Source organism: Scomber japonicus, chromosome 16, assembly GCF_027409825.1.
Source record: "Scomber japonicus isolate fScoJap1 chromosome 16, fScoJap1.pri, whole genome shotgun sequence".
In the NCBI taxonomy this organism is placed as follows: domain Eukaryota; kingdom Metazoa; phylum Chordata; class Actinopteri; order Scombriformes; family Scombridae; genus Scomber; species Scomber japonicus.
The window spans coordinates 27,535,300-27,552,858 of NC_070593.1; positions in this window are offsets into that span (position 1 = coordinate 27,535,300).

The following is a 17,559-nucleotide window of genomic DNA, read 5'->3' on the forward strand; positions in this document are numbered from 1 at the left end:
GCCCCACGGCCACAGCGCCCCCCGGCAGGGGCCAGGTAGTATTGCGCTACTCATTCTACTCAGACTTGTCAGTATTATCGTTTTGGTGTCATAAAAGAAAAAGAAGGAAAATAAATTAATTAATTAATAAATAAATAAATATAAATAAAATAAATAAATGAAATAAAAGTGGCTCCCGAGCAGCAATCCACAAACCAGTGGGTGACGTCACATCGTTACGTCCATTTATTCTATACAGTCTATGGCATCATACTAACGGCATCAGTCCTGCATCATACGTACTGCATCTCCACTACCTTGTAGTAAAGATTCATAATTAATTTAAAGTTACTTCCACATTGTCTTTTCCATATACCAGCTGGAAGCTTCTCGCGCAGCTACTCTAACGTCACTTTGCCATTGCACACCGTTACACGTGCTTGAACATTACAAACACCAGGTTGCACGTTGCCAGCATATCGAGTCAATCGTCATTTTAGGCATCATCTGCCATTAAACGCATCGTATTGCACGTTACTAACACAGTTATCACAATACTAACCAAAATCACTCTGTATCGTCCACGTTAAAAGCTGGATCGCAAGCTACTAACACAATTTATCACAAATACAACTAACCTGAAATTGCTTTTATATTGTCTGAGTCATAAACCCCCTGCCGTCTCCTCACTCCAACCGCAGAGCCGCTCCTAGACAGGGACATCAGGCACCGGGATGCCTGCGACCATGCTGTTTTCTAAATCCAACAGCAGCACTTCGCTTAGTCGTCTACATCAGGCACCGGGATGCCTGCGACCTATGCGGTTTTCTTTACTCCAGCCACAGCATTTCGTTTAGACAGGGACATCAGGCACCGGGATGCCTGCGACCCATGCGGTTTTATTTACTCGAGCCACAGTGTACCACTTAGACGGAACATCAGTCACAGTGATACCAGCAACCACGCCATTTCCTCAATATGACCGCAGCGCTTCGTTTAGACAGGGAAATCAGGCACCGGGATGCCTGCGACCATGCTGTTTTCTAAATCCAACAGCAGCACTTCGCTTAGTCGTCTACATCAGGCACCGGGATGCCTGCGACCCATGCGGTTTTCTTTACTCCAGCCACAGTGTTCTGTTTAGACGGAACATCAGTCACAGTGATACCAGCAACCACGCCAATTCCTCAATACGACCGCAGCGCTTCGTTTAGACAGGGAAATCAGGCACCGGGATGCCTGCGACCATGCTGTTTTCTAAATCCAACAGCAGCACTTCGCTTAGTCGTCTACATCAGGCACCGGGATGCCTGCGACCTATGCGGTTTTCTTTACTCCAGCCACAGCATTTCGTTTAGACAGGGATATCAGGCACCGGGATGCCTGCGACCTATGCGGTTTTCTTTACTCCAGCCACGCATTTCATTTAGACAGCATTTCGTTTAGACAGGGACATCAGGCACCGGGATGCCTGCGACCCATGTGGTTTTTTAACTCCAACCAGTGTTCCGCTTAGACGGGAACATCGGGCACAGTGATACCAGCAACCATGGCGTTTCCTCACTACGACCCCAGCGCTTCGCTTAGACAGGGACATCAGGCACCGGGACGTCTGCGACCATGCTGTTTTCTAAATCCAACAGCAGCACTTCACTTAGTTGTGTACTTCAGGCATCGAGATGCCTGCGACCGATGCTGTTTCCTTAAATCCAACAGCAGCACAGCGCTTGTTTAGACAGGGACATCAGGCACCGGGATGCCTACGACCCATGCTGTTTCCTTAAATCTAACAGCAGCACTTTGCTTAGTTATGGACATCAGGCACCGGGATGCCTGCAACCCATGCTGTTTATTTGTCCAACCACAGCACTTCGTTCCAACGGGAACATCGGGCACCGGGATGCCTACAACCCTTGCCGTCCCTTCATTCCAATCACAGCACTCGGCTTAGGCCAGAACATCAGCACCAGGATGCCAATGACCCCTGCTGTTTTTCACTACATCTGCACCACTTCAATTCGGCCAGGATGTTTGATGTCAGTGACACCGCCGTTTACTCAACCCAACCTTGGCTCGCCTAGTTCGACAGCAGGCAGCTTTTATCGTGGACATCCTGCTCTAGTTGCCACAGAAGCCTGCTCTAGTCAAGGCTCCTGGCACCGAGAGCTGCCAGCACTCTGCTCCAACCCAAACATCTGCCCCCGGGCTTCCAGCGCCCCGCTGTCTCATCATCAAGGTACCAGGATAACCCATATTTGACTACACTGATCCCTGCAGCTCATTTCTCCCGGGCAGTGACACCGGGATGTCATTGCCCCCAAGTGCTACTCCCGCAACTTCATCAGACAGAACGATGCATCGTTCTCCGCCAAATGGCCAGCTGAGACCACCCCCTTTCACACGTTTAACGTAAACTACCTGTCGTTCTCTCTCGTCACTTCGACCATTTCATTATCAACGCCCCTTTCATATGTTTAACGTAACCTACACTTCGTCCTATCTCATCAGTTCTACCATTTCAATATCAATGCCCCTGTCACACGTTCAAAGTAACATATATATGTCGTCCTATTTCACCACCATAACTATTTCATTATCGACGCGCTATCGTATCGTCCTGTCGCTTCTGTCTTCCTTGTCACGGAACCAATCCTGTCTCGCCGAGCTTCGCTTGTGGTTCCATCTCCTCTCTAGCCGGAACGGTATCTCCTTTTATGATGATCAGCTGACTAACTCCCTTGACATCCAGCTACACTGATGCCGCTCCTTCTGCTGATTTTGGGGGTTTCTACAACGGTAGATGGTTAGCATCAGAATGGCCCTGAGAACTCATGGACAATTGCCAGGTCGCTTCCTCCGCCTCTTCGAAATCTACCCCCGTAGTAGCCACCGCTGTTCTATGGGGACATGAATAGTCTAGTTAATCCATTCTTATACACTATGATAATCTCAGTCGTTGAAATCATTAACCAAGGTCGCTCCAACTCCTTTTCAATCACGCCATTCATGCGTCGCTCACGTGGCACTCCATCACTAACCAATATCCTCCGCGCCGCCTACGTCCCAGGCCACCATAATACCATCGCTGACTCTCTCTCTCATTTTATGTTCCAGAAGTTCAGAAACTGGCTCTGCACGCCAAACCGCTGCCGACTCCAGTTCCTCCATATTCTGCACTGACTTCAATCTGTAAATCCATCTTTAATACTCCTGATCTTCGAATTCCAAACTACAATATTAACAGCTTATCTTCTACACTCTCCTCCTACTGCACAGCTTGGAATAAGTTCCAACACTTTCATGACCGACACAACATCATTTCCCCTCGTTCTATCTCACCACCGTCATCTGCTACATCACCTATGCTCATTCTGCCATGAACATAAAACACCTACTATCAAATCCTACTTCAGCGGTACTAGTTTTTCTCCAAACTAATCACAGGTAATCCCAGCCCAGCCATAAACCATCCCCAAGTAAGTCACTTCTCGCTGGTCTCGTCAGCCAAGAACCAGCCAAACGGCTTTCTCTTACCGCCGATCTGCTGTCCACTTGCTTACACACCATTCGCTGAGGATACCAAACTCCTCACATCGCCCTGACCCTCAAAGCGAGGTTCATATTCCATATTCCATATAGCATCTTCAGTTTCCTTGGATGCTCAGAATTCACTGCGTCACCATCACACTTCGACCCGTGCCGTCTTGCTTGTATCTTGGACTCTCACTATTCACGCTCATTAACGTATCACAGCTATATCTGCTCAGACTCAACGATCTAAGATCCGCACAAGTACGTCTCAAATAATTGGAGGTTTTTTGGGGGTTCGTCACTGCCCGGGCGCAGCGGCGGATCCTTCGTCCGACCTCCCCACACCGCATCAAGAATCACTGCATCAAGAATCGTTCCGCATCAAGAATCGTTCCGCATCAAGAATACACAATTCATTCAAATTCTGTCAATAAATCTGTTAAAACGTATCTCGTTGGTGATGTGTTCCTTGCTCGTGAATCGAAGCTTGATAAGCGCAGTTTCAGGAGCGGGAACACACACCAATTACACCCCTTCCGGCTCCTATATAAACAGACCTAACAGCGTCCCCCTCGTTCACTCTCGCTTTCGAGTTTCCCTCCCCCCCGCCCTCTCTTCTGTTCTTCTCTCCTCTCTTATAGGTTCCTGGGGGTTCGTCACTGCCCGGGCGCAGCGGCGGATCCTTCGTCCGACCTCCCCACACCGCATCAAGAATCACTGCATCAAGAATCGTTCCGCATCAAGAATCGTTCCGCATCAAGAATACACAATTCATTCAAATTCTGTCAATAAATCTGTTAAAACGTATCTCGTTGGTGATGTGTTCCTTGCTCGTGAATGACGACATGGCTTTGATTGACTGCTGTTCTAGCCTATGGAAATATTCAGTGAAATGAAGTTGATAACCTTTCAGACAATAGTCTGAGGTTTCCAACGGTGTATGACACTAAGATATCAAGTCTGGCTGTCCATAAATAAACTCGTAAGCGTAACCGGCGTGCACTCCACTGTCTGTAGGCGTGCCCGGTGCGTCATTACGCATTCGGCATTTTGTTACACAGTTGGTTTTTCTTTGACTTGACATCTTTATAGCTAAATAAATAGATAGCTACATATGGCAAAGAATTACACGGCTGCAGAGTTGCTTATAAACTGGAGTGATGAGGAGGCATCTGACTGAGGCAAGTCAGGTATCTGAGGATCCAGAAGATGAGCAGCATTTTCTGGATGGAGTGGATCCTGACCTGGAGATGTGAGTATACTTTGAATGGCCTCTTTTTTTTCCACCAGAAAGTAACTGCATTCTGAGTATACATGAGTATCATGAGTATTATGTCTGTATCTATATCCATGTATTTGGTAGACACCTTTATCCAAAGTGACATACATATAAAATACGTATAAATAAGCTAATGATGTCTTTCAATTTGGTGTTTTAGACCAAGAGCTGCTGTCTCTGATGACTCTGATCCAGATTGGGTGCCAGAGATGGAAGATGAAGAGGAGCAGCCATCCACTTCAACTCCGCCTTTCAGACAGACAAAAAAGAGAGCCAGAGAGGAAGGTTCAGAGGACGGCTGTGTCATAGGGAGAGGAGTAGGAAGGGGCAGAGGACGGGCACAAGGGGAAGCTTTTTTTTCCTCTTCTCAATCTCAATTTTTATTGACAAAATCCGGCATTACATAGACAAAATTCAATATATTTCTGTCAACATATGGCCAAAATGACCACGCAAACAATACATAAATAACCACCAAGGTGATAGAACAAAAACAACATACAAATGAAAAAAAATAAATATATAAAAAATACAGTCAGAGTTAGTCTGGAATTAAAGTAGTTAAACTTTCATAAACACATAAGGCTTGTTTCATTTTGATATGTTTTAAGGACTTTTTGAAAATAAACATCTCATTTAAAAAAATTAAAAACAGTGGTGTGCTGTACATCTATGGATACAATATTTCGCCAAAATAATTAAAGTGTTATATAGCATATCTCTTTTTTTATCCTGCATCAAAACCCCTATTTTAATAGTGTTGTGATACAATGACAATCAAAAAATACATGTTCAAAAGTTTCAAGGGCACAAGGGGAAGCAAATGGGCAAGCCAGAGGGAGAGGAGGAAGACAAGGAGACAAAGAAGGGACCTCTCTCTGCCGTGGCTGGGGGTTGATGTGGAGGACATCACACCTCCACAGCCAGCCTTCCACCCTGCGCGCACTCCTGGGTGGAGTTGATTATTCTACCCTCGACCTCTTCCACCTTTTCATCTTCAAATCCATGTTGAAGGAGATTGTTTGCAACTCCAACATCTATGGAGAGCAAAAGCAACCTCAGGCGCGGCAGGCGATTAGCCTGGAGGATGTGTACTCGTACATGGCCATTGTTGTTTATGTGGGCCTGGTGGACCTTAAAACCATCCGGGACTACTGGAAGACCTTTATGATTTGCCATTCCCTGCCTCAGTCATGTCCGGCTGGAAATTCATTGCAGTCTGCCGCAGCCTTCACCTCAGCTCCCACACTCTAAGAAATGATTCAGGAGGTTAGTTAGTATGACTTGAGCTTTTTCAACATAAAAAATACAATTTGTTACATGTCCATTATTTTATTAAGTTGATAACTTATTTCAAGAAGTTGATCAAAATTAAAAGTGAAGAAAGTTGTCTTAACTCAAAAATATATTGATTTTGGGTAAGCAGTTCTGCCTCCATTTAACAAGGAAAAGAAGTACCGTAAATTCCGGACTGTAAGCCGCTATTTTTTTCCCACACTTTGAACACTGCAGCTTATACTACAGTGCGGCTAAAGCATGTTCTTTTTTTTTTCTGTGGCGCTCAAAACATTTTGCCTTGTAACAGTAGACGAATAAAATTGATGAGTAGTTCACAGAGGTCCAATGAAATTGTGTGATAAATCAAGCGCACTTTATTATTGTAAATCAGTCATTTGTACTCACTCTCATCAACATGGAAAATAGCATATGATGCAGCTATTTTTTCACTTTGCTTCATGTTTGATACACGTTGTTGTCCGACTTGTTCATAGGAGAGAACGGGAGAGTTCACTCAGTAGGTAAGTTTTACCTTACAATGATAGGTGCGAACAAGGTAGATTACTCCAGTAAAAGTAAGACTTAGTTTAATGACTTAGAAGTCGCCAAATGACTTACTTTAACGAATTTCGTTAGTTTATATAATGCAGATTTGTAAAATACTACTTCTATGAGGGTCACACTCACAGACAATAAACTTAGCATTTGATAATTGTGATAGCAGCGGTGCAGCAGATGTAATGAAGTCCACGCAGCACGCTGGATGCAAACTAATATTAAGCCTATAGCCTATTCATTATAATGTCCATGGACATAAATTGAGTTATTTTGCCTTAATAATGACAAAATAATACACAGTAAATGGTCGGATTGGGAACCCATATTATGCGTGATTGCTGTCAGGCATCGCCGATCCGACCAACCCTAGCTAATATCTCATATTACAACGTGGGACACCTGTGGTTTAAAGTCCGGTGCGGCTTGTACAAGTACAAAATTGATTTTCTTTCTAAAATTAGGTAAGTTAATGAAACTTAATATTGTATTATAATATTAAGTTAGTGCAGCTTCCTGTCACGTGCGCCGTATTAAAACAGAGAACGTGACCAACGGCCATTTTATGCTGCCAGACTGCACCAGCAACAGAGGGAGAGACCAAGATGTGAAGGTCAGGGGGTTGGATTCACTTTACTTGGTGAGTAAATATGTTTTTATTGTATGTGCAACAGCAAGTAACTATCAGCACTCCAGTTACACAACACTAAAACTGAAATGTCCGCAGCATGCTTTGTCTTCAGCTTTTAGCTTTTAGCTAGCTAGCTAATGTCTTCAAAGTAACTTAACTTTTAACGGTAGTATGACAGCTGTAGTTTAAAAATATTTTTATGTTAAAAGTTGGTTAATTAACCCCTTTAAGAATGGAGCGGCCGGCGGAAGTCACATCATAACATAACTGTCCTAAATTAAGACTGATTGGTAGAGTGGTCCCTTTTTTGTAGCTGGAAGCTAAGACTCCCGTCTTTGACGCTGTAGCATTTTCGCGGGTTGATGACGGCATCGTGGTACGTTACGTTACGTTACTCTTGTCCTTTTTGTTTCAGTTTTGAAAAATCATTGGTATAAATGCAAGTCCGAAGGTAATGTCTCTGAAAAGTAAACTACTGTACTAAAAAATGTGAAGACTGTGCACTTATGGAGCAAGAAATGTTGCATTTATGTTAATGGATTGTATTTGTATGTTTGTAAAGTTTTTGCTGCTCAGAATATTTAAAGTACTTGAAGTACATGTTTACACCTGAAGCACACTTGAAGTTCAGTAAAAGTTAATGTCTCAGGTAAGGTCTAACGTGAACTGCTATACTAAAAATGTGAAGAATTAGGCTGTCCACTAATTCAGCAGGAAATGTTTATAAACTGTACATCACATCTGTACATTTTGTAAAGTTGTGCTGTATACACTTTATTCTGTACAAGTTCAATACATTTATTACATAATGCACAAACCAGCTTCTTTAAACATGAGGAAGAACCCTGTTCAGATAGCAGGCAGTGACAGTGTTGATTGCAAATAAATAGTTATCAATATTGAAGATGCTTCAATAAATGTGCTTTGACAGTAAAACTGGAATTGCATTGTCTAATTTCTTCTGACTTAAGTGAAATAAGTTAGTTGTACTCAATAAAGTTGAGGTAACAATTTGTATGGACTTTTCTGAGTAGAAAGAAAGTAAAATAAAGGAGTTATAGCAACTTAAATAGAGTAAGTTGACCACTTATTAACACTAAAACTTTGATATAAAAATTGAGTTTGTTCAACATAATTAAGCTTGTAGAGACAACTTAGAAATTAAGTTGGTTGTACTAGACTAATTGAGTTAGTCCAGCTACAAAAGTCTCATGGGAACTACTCAATAATGTCTTAGTTGGAACTACTTAAAAAGATAAATGCAAATTGTTTTTTTTAAGTTGAGCCAGTGTATTTTTTATTAGAGTGCATGTTGATGATGAGGCCAACGCCAGGAGAAGGGGCACAGCTGACTGTGACCGGCTGTGCAAGGTGAAGCCTATGTACAATCAAGTCAGGGAGACGTGCAGGGCCCACTTCCGTCCCAGGCAGAACATCTCCATCAACGAGAGGATGGTGAAATCAAAGGCCCATCCCTTCGCCAGTACATGAAGGACAAGCCCACAAAATGGGGATACAAACTTTTTGTGCTGGCTGACTCCTCCACAGGCTATACCCAGGGCCGGAGTGGGACTCACTTTCAGCCCTGGAGTTTCACTCCTCAGACCAGCCCACCTACAATAATTACAATAATGTAATAAGAACCATAAATGTTAGGTCTGCAATACCACGCTGTTCTCTAAAGCCTTGTAATTTATTGTACTTTTCTGAAATATTTTCAATTAAGTGCAAGTAAACGCTTCACAATTTATTTCAACACAAGTTAAAGTGCACATCTCCAACATTACAGCACATCCTTTTCAACAATATCAGAATGTTAAACATGTATAACAAATAAAATTAAGTGCACTAGTTCTCTGCAAGTTTGTACTTGCCAGTAACTCTGTCATAACTGTCTAACGATGCAGTCTTTTCCTCTGCATAGCTTCAAAGACACATTGCCAACCCTAAAACAGTAATAAACGCCTGAGCAGTGCACTGGTCTCTGCGACTTTGTTGATTACAGTGTCATTGTCCAAAGACATGAGAATTTCTTTCTCAGTGCACATGAGCATGAATGCATCAAGTTTCCTTTGGGTCAAACTGCTCCTGAGTCTGTTTTTTATGAATTTCACTGTTGAGAAACTTCTTTCACAGGCTACTTGTGTGATGGACAGTGTTAACAGCAACTTGTAGGCCAGTCCGATCACATGGTAGGCATCAGTGAGCAGATTGTACTGAGAAAGGATTAGATGAACACAAATGACACAGTTTTTACAGGAGGAACAAGTTTTGCTCTCTAGTTCAACATCCTGTTGTTCCATGGAAGGATCCTCCTCACTTCCCTGTGGCATTTGACTAGCTGTCCTGACAGTGTAACCCTCCAGAGGGGGCATCTTTAGTCTGTCCCACTGACATGCAAGGCTGTAGAGTTCACTACACAATGTGCTAGCTGTAGCTCTATTGTCAAACTTCAGCAGACATTTGCTTATTTCTTCCAGGGCTGAGCTGGGGAGTCCATTTTCCTTCACACAAGCAAAGTTTCTAGGGTCTAGACAGGCAAAATCTGAACAAAGCTTTGCATTGGCAGAAAACCTCCTATTGATACTGTCTGTCACTGTGTCCACAATGACATTGTGAACTTTGACCCTGAAGTCTGTATCAGCTGATGCTAGTTGCTCATCGTCTGCAAGCTCTCCTGGCATTTTTCTCTTTTTTCTCACCCTTCTCTCAGGGAGGGCAGTCTGCACTACCAGCTCACACTCTTCCTTCTCTTGCAACCTTTCGTTAGCCCACTTCACAAACTCATCAGCTGCACACCTCACTCCTTCAAAGTCCCTAGCACACTCCCTGAGACCCTCCTCTGTCCCCTTAACCAGACGTTGTGCTGTGATGATATCCATTCCCTTTGTCTGCAAATATTTTGAAAGGGGGGATGTGTGCTGAAAAATGCAAAGGAAAATTTGAGCAGTCAGCACAGTCTCATACCTCAAAAGACCTTCTATGAATCCTTTTGCTTTGGCTCTCACGGTAGGCTGTTGTGTTTTGTCATCTACAATGGTGTTTAAAGTCATGAGCACTTCAAGAAACAAGGCTCCCTGAGGATTCCCAAAGCACCCAAATACTTTACTTAGTGCCTGATCCTTAGCCCACCACCTGGTTGGCCCTATTGGGCACAGTCGTCTGTGATGCTTGTCCTGACTCATCTCTTCCCACCTCTGCATGCGCTTGTAAGACTCTCTAAGGAAAACTGCTATATCATTAAGCAGTGAGAAGAGGGATGCACTTTCCACAACACTGCCTGTTGTGTCCGCCAGTACAAGATTCAAAAGATGTGCATAGCACCATACATGAATCTGATTGGGGGACTGCTCAGAGAGGAGAGTAGAAAACCCCCGATACTGTCCCTGCATATTAGCTGCACCATCAGTGGAGTTGCCCACACATGTCCCAATATCAATATCAAGACTCAGTAGCACATTTTTCAGGAGCTCTGCAAAATGCTGCCCTGTAGTTGTCTCACAGTCCACCACTGCAACCAGTCTCTCATGAATGACATCAGTTACATATCTTAAGATGATAGAGCACTGACTCTGAATGGAGAGCTGTCCCCATTCAAACAACAACAACAAAAACCTACCTGCCCACTCTGGCCCTATGGGCTCATGGCTGGTGCTTGGCGGATCTTGCTGCGGAGGCGCTACAAGACAAAGTTATGTGGTGTCACATCATTCTGTTATTTAAATCATACAACTCTGCCAGACTGCCACAATGCATTAGCATGATAATTAATTAACTGTAACTGTGTGTCTGAAGGCAACGTTGTGTTGTGTTTAATATTTCCGTAACGTACCCGTTTCACCGTCCTCATTTTCCCTGTTTAACCGTGAGCTCGTCGTCGTAAAAAAGTTTCCAATTTTGGCACATTTAGCAGCTTCTGCTTGTAGAGCTTTACGTTTTTTAATTCTCGCCTTTTCTGCGCCACCCTTGCTCTTTTTATGCTCCATCTCCATCAGTCATTTGAGTAGTTCAGATGTAGGCTAATGCATCCTGGTGACCCTCTGACAAGCCCCGCGGACCGTTGACAACTAGAATGGGCCAGAGCGGTTGATATCGTTCTGGGAGGGGCAAGATGCGTTGTCAAGGTAACGTACGTCTGCAAAAAAAAAAAAACGGGGGAGGGGGGGCTGCTAGTAGAAGCAAAGACGGTTTGGTAGAAGCCAGAGCGGGCCGCCTGTGACAAACGCAGCCTGACGTTTAAAAAAAAAAAAAAAAGTTTGGCCAAACACCGGCCCTCCCGGCCCAAAAACCAGAGCGGCCCACCGGGCCTGGCTATACCTGTGATTTTTTTATTAATGAGGACAAAGGAGCACCGATCATCAAGGGACTGAGTTATGATTCAGTGACGAAAGTCATTGACGGGCCAGTGCTAGGGCAGGGCTATAAACTGTATGTAGATAACTTCTACACCAGCCCTGGCCTATTCTTGGACCTATTGGACAAGAAAGTCTGGGCCTGTGGGACAATCCGGGAGCAGCGGATTGGTTTCCCCAGAGACCGGCAAGGTGGACTGGACAGCAAGTCTCCCCGGGGCACCATCCGCTGGATCAGAGAGGGCCCATTGGTGTTCGTGCAGTGGAGAGACACGAAGAATCTGCTCCACCATTCACCCGGCACACAGTGACAATATGGTGCAGAGAAGGGTGAAGGCAGATGGGCTGTGGGCAGAGCAGGCGATCCCTGCCCCACAAGGGGTGTCTGACTATAACAAACATATGGGTGGGGTTGACCTGTCCGATGCCATGATTGGCTACTACAAAACGAGGAAGTGGTACAGAACTTTTTTTTACCATTTCCTGGATATCGGCATTGTGAATGCCTTCATTCTGCACCAGGAGCTGGCCAGGGCAAGGCAACAGGTCCCTCTCACACAGAAGGAGTTTTGTGAAGCCCTCGTGCTGGAGCTGAAGGCAGCTGGCTCCCCCTCCCCAGGCACCCCCTCGTGCTCCCTCTGGTGCACCTCACAAGCTGCAGCAGTTCACTGTGGATGGCAGTGCAGGGAGACGCCGGTGTGTGCACTGCAGCATGAAGACCACAGTGGAGTTCACATCATGCAGTGTAGCACTCCCCAGGGACTCCAGGGACTGCTACAATGAGTGGCACAATGTAAATAATTTGTAAATAGTTTTATAGTGGGCCATGTTCTGTGTTGGTTGTGTTGATTTTTGTTCTGTTCAATTGTTCTTGTCATGTTTGTTCAATTTTGCTCTTTTATTATCAAAATGTAAATAGTTTTACAGTAAGCCATGTTCTGTGTTGGTTGTGTTGAGTTTTGTTCTGTTTAATTGTTCTTAGTCATGTTTTATTAAATGTTGCCCTTTTCGGCTAAACAAAAAAAATTATGGTTATTGTGATAATGCTTCTGTCATCCTATTCCAGATGACTGACATCCAAATCCAAATAGTAGCAGGGATCCACAAGGTGTCAACTTTCATTAGAGACCAAGATTTTGATTGTAGGCAAAGGGGATGTGAAGTTATATGTGTTTGATTGCGGTTATACAGCTTTGGTAACCAAGTGTCCATTTGGAGTCTCCAAAAAGGACCTGAGGAAAACGCATGGACATACCCGTTGAAAAATAACTCTGAAAAATTCATCTTTTGGTCTTTTGACTCCAAATTTGGACTGCATGAAGCCAAGACCTGTGGCTGTGGCCTCATTGTGTCTATATCCCGCTGAGTGGTCCCTGAATGTCTGTACACATGTCATTGTAAAGGCAAACCTATGGGCGAGTAAACAACCCCATCATTCTAACCTCTGCCACTCTTTGACAGTAAGTCACAGCATCACACAGACACTGATACCAGACACATCTGAGTCTCAAACTATGTGTGATCTGTGCTGCTCACAACTTGGGCATGTCATTTAGGCTAAAAACATAAAAATAGGGGAAGGTATTAAGAGTATAAAAATGTTATTATCAAAGAAGAGACTGGGACCAAATGTAACACCGAGATTCTTGACTTCCACACTTAGAAATAACACACACACACTTGTTACTTGAAGTCTTGCTGTGTCTAACAGGGCCTTCGACCAGCATCTAAGATTCATACAAATTGAGAAGCTGAAAACTTAGTGACACATTTTCAGAGCAGCTAAACAGGCCTTGAATTTAATCATTTGATTATGATCATCAACCCTTACAGACAGACAGTGGAGTGTCATCTGCATAGCAATGGAAATATGCTCCATGACTACTGTTAAGACCTTGGTTGGCCAGGGGTACACAGGAAGTAACACAACAGAGTTTGAGTCATCGAACGAGGTGCTGTTAAGGGAAATTGAAGCCTACTGTAACGTCAGGGTCTCCAAAGACCAAAACAATAAAACCCCCACACTAACGAGAAAATTATGGATCACTAATGCCATGGGAAAAAAATGCATGCATGTCTGGCTCCCTCACTGACCACACAACAGGAGGGGAAAAAAGGGTAAGAAACAAAAATGGCAGAGAACCCTTACAAGGCTTCCTCAACAATGTCCTTAACACAAAATAGAGCTGCTAGATCATATTTTAATTGACACCCAAACTAGCTACTTGGTTTGCAAGATTTATTGCTTAATTTTTGTAATAAATGTCTGAGTTTACAACCATGTTCAAACCCAATATCAGTAAAGTTTACAAAAACTTAAACCTTTGTGTTTCTAACTACACAATGTTTGTTGTGTTCCATGTGCTCCACTTCACTCCAAACTGGCATGTGAGAGCCTCCCACGGGCTTTAAGGTAAGGGATACCCAGACTGTATCAAGTAAGTTGGAGAGTACATACTGTTTTGGGGGATTGGTCTTTTAAATCACTGTTTATAATAGGTTTGTCAGTATTTCCTATGACCTCAAAAAAATGCATGCATGTCTGGCTCCCTCACTGACCACAAAACAGGAGGGGAAAAAAGGGTAAGAGACAAAAATGGCAGAGAACCCTTACAAGGCTTCCTCAACAATGTCCTTAACACAAAATAGAGCTGCACCAATAACCAACAAGGAAAGAACAGCAGTCAGAATGTCAGACAGCAGCAAACCCTGGCCTTGGCAGCCACATCAGCAAAACCGGCCTCATGCAGTTCTGTGGCAAAAAGGCTGGGAGCTCTGGTCCTGAGGGGTTTATATAGGGTCACTGACGAAATGGGAGGCAGGTGTGCAGTTCCCAGCAGGAAGAAGGGGGCGGGCCAAGCCTGAAAAAGAGAGCTCAGAGAGAAAGAAAACACAGAGAAAGTAAGTAATGTCAGGGCGTAACAACTACGTAGTATTTGGCCAAGAGGTGAAACAAAAAGAGAGAAAAACAGAGGTTCAAGAACTGAGCCCTGAGGTACTCCATATTTCACATCAAAGAATGGATATTATATTATTATAGCAGACTCACTGTTATTTCAGATAAGTGGGTCTTAAGCCAAGAGAGAGCTACGCCAGAGATACCAAAGTTACAATTTAATCCAAAATAATACAGTGATTAATGGTGTCAAAGGCTGCACTGAGATCCAGTAAGAAAAGCACAGAGGTGGAATCTGATAATTTACCACTATGCAGAAGAAATCTTGCAGATTAAAGCAGTAATGATTTCTAATCAATTTGGTGTTCCCTGTGGGATGAAACAAGGCACCATAGTTGCTGAATTTATCCTAAATGTCTTTATGCTGAAGATTGTAATGTCTGTTTTCCACCTACTCTTAGAGGTGCATTAAACTTTGAATTTGAAGCTCTGTAATTTAATGTTTCTTGCCAAACTGCACCTTTGGAATTGTAGTTCACATCAACCCCAAAGTTTTGTACCACACAAAAGCTCACAGCTCTGTTTTAAATGCGTGTCATGAAGCAAACCATTTAATTACTTGACCACTTTGTGGAGAGCGTGGCTTATTATTCAATCATTACTGAGCTATAATCCAAGGGAATGACAGAGAAGACAAATTACTCCAGTAAAGTGTGTAGTGACTGCCATGTACTCACTTCTGACACATCTTTGGGTGTAAGACCCTTCTCATCTCTCTGAGAATGTGACTAATTCATTCACTTGTCCTTTGGAAGGCAAATCCACTGCCCCTTCTGAAAAGTCACAAAGGGCATAGGAGTATTTACCATCCGATTCTTCAGATGAGTCGTCTGTGATGCAGATTTGAGATGACTTTCTTAGTAGAATTTTATATCATTTCATTATAAATTTCATTTATATTTAATTTAGACAGAAAAAGGTATGAGCCTGGGGAAATTTGGCTTGAAATAGTAAGTAGTGCATATATGATATCAAAGTTGAATGTCTCATTAATCATTCACAAAAATCACAGTGAATATCAACGGTCATAACTATTTGAAAACCTTGTAAAAATTAAAAAAAAAAAAAAAATCCAGCTCATTGTGCTGTTTAGACCACTTCTAAACACTCTGTAGGCATGCTAGATCATATTTTAATTGACACCCACACTAGCTACTTGGTTTGCAAGATTTATTGCTTAATTTTTGTAATAAATGTCTGAGTTTTACAACCATGTTCAAACCCAATATCAGTAAAGTTTACAAAAACTTAAACCTTTGTGTTTCTAACTACATAATGTTTGTTGTGTTCCATGTGCTCCACTTCACTCCAAACTGTCATGTGAGAGCCTCCCACGGGCTTTAAGGTAAGGGATACCCAGACTGTATCAAGTGTGTTGGAGAGTACATACTGTTTTGGGGGATTGGTCTTTTAAATCACTGTTTATAATAGGTTTGCCAGTATTTCCTATGACCTCAGGATTGGGTCACTGCTTTTTGCTGATGATGTGGTCTTATTGGCTTCATCAGACCGTGACCTCCAACTCTCACTGGATCGGTTCGCTTTGGAGTGTGAAGCGGTTGGGATGAAAATCAGCACCTCCAAATCCAAGGTCCTCAGCCGGAAAAGGGTGGAGTGCACTCTTCGGGTCAGGGATGAGATCCTGCCCCAAGTAGAGGAGTTCAAGTACCTCGGGGTCTTGTTCACGAGTGAGGGAAGGATGGAACAGGAGATCAACAGGCGGATCGGTGCGGCGTCTGCAGTAATGCGGACTCTGCGCAGATCCGTCGTGGTGAAGAGAGAGCTGAGCTGAAAGCCAAAGCTCTCGATTTACCAGTCGATCTTCGTTCCTACCCTCACCTATGGTCATGAGCTTTGGGTAGTGACCAAAAGAACAAGATGGCGGGTACAAGCGGCCGAAATGAGCTTCCTCCGTAGGGTGGCTGGGCTCTCCCTTAGAGATAGGCTGAGAAGCTCAGTTATCCGGGAGGAGCTCGGAGTTGACCCGCTGCTCCTCCGTGTTGAGAGGAGCCAGATGAGATGACTCGGGCATCTAATTAAGATGCCTCCCTGGTGAGGTGTTCAGGGCATGTCCCACCAGTAGGAGACCCCGGGTAAGAGCTGGACGAAGTGGCTGGGGAGAGGGAAGTCTGGACTTCCCTGCTTAGGTTAGGTACCCCGGATAAGTGGCAGAAGACAGACGGACGGACGGACAGTATTTCCTATGTTAGGAGATTTTGAATAACTTTTATACATTGTTCATCTTATTCTTACTTGGAACAGTTTTTCAGATTGATTAATTCATAGTAATCTAACTTTGGTTTGTCTGGAGAGGAGGAGTTCCCTGTACACACATTTTCTAAAGTTTGCTCACTATCATCCTGGCAGTATGGAGTTGGAGTTGTTATGGATTGTTTGGTGTCTAAGCTGTCATTCCTATGGGGAGTGACAAGGACAACTTCAGTAGACTTTTGAAATGTTTTTGTCTGTGGCTTATGGTGGCCTATTTTACTGTATAACATTCACAATGTTGCTCCACCATCATTTGACCGTTTTCTAACAGCCTGCAGTGCTAGTTCAAGGTGGGCAAACTGTGGTCAGAATTCTCTCTCAGTCAGAGGGCAGCTGGGATGAGGAATTATTTACCACATAGTATCAAAGAGAATCACATATCTAACTTGAAAAAAAATGGCTGAGTGATGTTCAGATCCAGCAGTAACCTCTTGAATTCATTATTGGATAAAACTAGGATATGATATCATTTTCAGAGAAATATTATAAACTCAATATAAGCTTACATTATATTTGTGTCTCAGTGATGAAGAGGAGGAGGTGGAGGAACGGGAACCTCCACAGTCCTTACACACACCAATCATTTATTTTTATATTCAGGAATTTTTAATAAGGAACTCAATGACATGTCTGAACTAATGGCTCCTCATCTAACCAATGGACTCACCTCATACGTCAAGCTTTGACATTTAACCAGTGATGGGCTACAGCTTATGGGAAATATTAG